Here is a 4,328-nt window from a genome sequence, read left to right on the forward strand (position 1 = left end):
GCTATCTCAGTCAGATCAGTTCCCAGCCTGGGAGCAGTCAAAATGGGTGAGGCACTGGCTCTAGCTTGGTAACTGTTGGATAATAATTACTTCTGAGTGAAGGAGAGTAGACCTTCTTTTAAATCTTCAGATAGACCAACTGAACTCCAAAGGATGAGTTTGTGCCAAAGGGTATCTGGGTACAAATGCTTGATGTGATAGTATTTAACATGTATGGCAGGATGTATAAGGTCTGGTGTGTGGGGGTGATGAGTGGGAAAGAGGTTCTAAATTTGATTAAGAACTTTTGTATGAAACTTACAAAAACTCAAGAAAAATACTTAAAAATCAAAGTGGGGTCCAAGCTGTCCCTTCAGATTTCTCCCAGAACTGTGCTGACAGAAGAATTTTCATGGAACTGTTCTCTGTCTGGAACAAAGGCCTTGTTCTCTTTATTAAAATGGTGCTTTCAGCTTGATATGGGGAATTTGGAATCTATCATATCATCTTATCATAAAATTTTCCCTATTTTACCCAGTGGTAGTTTGAATGAAAATGTCCCCCATAGGCTCTAAGTATTTGGAAATTTTAAACCAGATGGTGGCACTGTTTTGGGAGGTCTTAGAAGGTGTGGCTAACCTGGAGGAAGTACTTTACTGGGAGTGGGCTTAGAGAGTTCTTAAGCCTTGCCAGATCTCCAGTTGCTCTCTTGCTTCCGGTGCCTGTTTGAAGATGTAGAGTTTAGGTTCTGCTCTTTGTCCAGCCACCTCTACCACCATACTTCCTTGCCTAGACTGTCTGCAAATCCCCTGGAACTGCAAGCTCTAATAAATTCTTCTTATCATAATTTGCTTTGGTCGGTGATTCTATTGTAACAACAGAAAATTACTAATACAGTCATTGGTACTAGGAGTCGGGCGTTTATTGTGAAGAACCTGACGATGTGGGGTTTTGAAAGAATGTGGAAGAATTTGGAAGTTTGGGGTAGAAAAACAGTTGGATGCTGTAAGCAGAGCTTAACAGGACAGTCTAGTAAGAGCCTGGAAAAAAGCATTGCTGAGAACAATGTAGTTCCAGAGGGAAATAAGTACTTAAGCATCACTTGGGATATTTTGGCAAAGAGTGTGGCTGGATTCTGCCCTTGACCAAAATGCTTTCCTGAAGCTAAGTTGAAAAGCAATGGACTAATTTCTCTGGTGGAAGAAATTTCATGTCAGCCTAATGTAGAAATGGTGGTGTGGTTATTAAAGGTGAATAAGAACAGACTTACAGTGAAAAAGAGGAAACAGGGTAGAAAGAAATACAGAACATATACAGGATGGATTGAAAAAGAACACTAGGAAGATTAATGTTGGAGCCAATGCATGTGCTGGAGAGGATCCCTTTTATAAGGTGATTAAAGTGATTAGGGAGAGGCCTAGAGGTTTTCACTTAAACAATGGAGAGAGTGCCTCCAGTGTAAGACCACACCCAGTTAAGCCTCCAACTTGTGAAAGGAAAGTGCTTCAGGGACCACTGAAGAGAAAAGCTTATAAAATGGATAAAACTGACTAGAGTCCATCCCAAACTTGAAGTCAAACTTGGCAGTGTCATTCACCTGGTGCTGGCTTTAGAAGCATGAAAGAGGATGTGGAATTTTGAATAGTACTGAGACTGATAATGACCACAGGGACTTTTAAAGTTAGACTAAATGCAGTTTGAATGTTATATGGTCATGAACCTATGGGGACAGGGTGGGGAATGTCGTGGTTTGAATGAAAATGTCCCCCATAGGCTCCAAGTATTTGGACATATTGTCTCCAGATGGTGGTGCTGTTTTTGGAGGTCTTAGGAGGTGCAGCTTTCCTGGAGTAAGCATGTCACTGGAGGTGGGCTTAGAGAGTTTTTAATCTTTGCTAGATCTCCAATTTCTCTCTTGCTTCCTGTGCCTGTTTCAAGATGTAGAGTTTAGGTTCCACTACTCCTCCAGCCACCTCTGCCACCATGCCTCCCTGCCAAGATGGACTCTAATTCCCCTGGAATCATAAATTCAAATAAATTCTTCCTTTCACAAGTTTCATTGGTCAGTGATTCTATTGTAGCAACAAAAAGGTGACTAATACAGACCCCTACTGACCTAGAAGAATATTCATGACCACAAGTATGTGTTATCAATATAAACCTATCTAGATTTTAGAAATATAAATGAAATAATTCCTTGCTTACAATGAATATTCACTGTTTCCTTTGATTGATTTTTCATAACCCCCTCTCTCTGTCTTATTCTCTCTCCTTCCCTCATACAATCATACACGTACAGACACAGAAACACACACAGAGACACACACACACACTCACACACACACATGCTCTCACAGTATTCTGAGTTGGGGCAAGAAATGCTCATGAGTGAGTAATGATATTACTTTAGGCTAAAAAGGATCTCAAGGCACAACAAGCATGTTCACGTCATAAATAAGTGGTAATAATATTAAAAAAATTTCAAACATAAGATTAAATTTGGTTAGAGTTTAGGTAAGATTCCCTTCACTCAGAAATATTCAGTCTATAATCTGATAGAGGTTTTAGGGAACTGTATGACATATTGTTCAGAGGATCTGCTGTTTGCAGTGATTTAGAAGACCCAGTGTATATTCCAGAAAGCTGTGTTCCTTTGTTTTCTGATTAGAGGATATATCTCATTTGTGATAGGATAATGAGAGAGGTAGACATTTTCTTATGCTGTGACTCCCAGTGTAGTAGCACTTTTACAAAGTAATAAGAAAACTGCTAACATAATTATAGGTTGGTGTACATCATGAAAACTTCGTAGAAAACTCTATGGTTTTCTAGAATAAGTAAATATAGAGCACAGATAGTTAATCCCAGTAAAGCATCTGATGGCAAGGTAGATTATATGCATAATAAAGATACATAGTTGCATTCAAAAGCTGGTTAAAAAAAAGAAGTCTGTCAAAACAAAGTGATTTTATTCTATAGTTTTAATAGGTTCCATAGAATCTTTCTACACATAGTTGGAAAGAATTATCCTTCACATAATTCGAAGTAATGCTATCCTGGATTACAGGAATTAAGTTGATAGATACATATAGACCACTGCTGTTTTAACTTTTCCTGGGAGAAGCAAAACACAGTAGACAGGAAACCAAAGATAGATCAAAGTCATGATTCCATCACAGTCCAAATTGTTGAGGCAATGAGTTTACTGGAGTTTCTTACAGGAGCGTAGAAAACTCAAAGTCAGCTGAATCATCAAGAATGTTGTAACACCCTCCCCGCCACACAGCCTGGCCAAACATTGCTGACACCACACAAAACCTGCAACGCTCATGCTCTCTGCTTGATTTACAGGGAACATGACAGGTCAGAGAGTATCTTCCAGACAGCTAGGTTTTTTTTTTTAAAAAATTTGAGCTTTCTAGAACTTGAAAGTTTGCTTTCTTCTGAGTTTCATAGGCTTCCCCCTCTCTCGGAGGGAATTTTTCCATTAAATCTCCCTAGTGTCTTTATGTTAATAATATCAATATCTGAGGTTACTATTTGTATTTCATTCCTCCAGGTGCGTCTTTGCTTTAAGCATCTCTTCTGATGTTACTTTATAGTTTGGGTTAAATCTCCAGACTGCTGTGGACATCATTGGCTTCTCTACTGGTGCTCTTGCACAATAGCAGAAAAACTATCAGACTGTGTGTGAGTTTACGTTAATGGTTTATACGTCTATTTTTTTCTTTTTTCTTTTTGAGACAGAGTCTTTTGTAGGCCCAGTTGGCTTGGAACTTGCTATGTACACCATGCTGACCTCAAGCTCACAGAGCTCTGCCTGCCTCTGCCTCTGTCCCAAAGTGCTGGGAATAAAAGTGTGTGCCACGAGAAGCAGGCTTACATTATTTCTTAAATGAATAAAACCAAAAATAAATGAGTTTTCGATTTGCTAGCAGAGCATAAAGTTCCATAAGGTTAAAATTATAAAATTTCTAGTCTATCAATTGGAAGACACACTTTTCCAGTTTCACTGGTAAATCACCTGGTCATAGGACCATCTGTAGGAAGGCAGGTTCATCTTAAATCATGCTAAATATATGTGTGGAATACCTAGTGCATTAATGAATTAGTGAGCTTTTCCTGCCTGGAATCCCACCATCTAGAGTAGTGCTTCTGGAACCAGCCACAGATGTATAAGCTTTGTAACTCTTCCTGCTTTTCTGAATTCTTCAGAAAGCATAGTCTCTCCTTTTTTCCATCATGTCTCTTTTCTCGGCATACTTTCTCTAATGATTTGGGCTCCCCTAACATCTTGTATTTTACTTTTTCTCTGAAGCTTCCTTCTCTCTCCCATGTTGATGCCAGTA

Source organism: Nannospalax galili, unplaced genomic scaffold (genome assembly GCF_000622305.1).
Source record: "Nannospalax galili isolate Female #2095 unplaced genomic scaffold, S.galili_v1.0 scaffold4393, whole genome shotgun sequence".
Lineage (NCBI taxonomy): Eukaryota > Metazoa > Chordata > Mammalia > Rodentia > Spalacidae > Nannospalax > Nannospalax galili.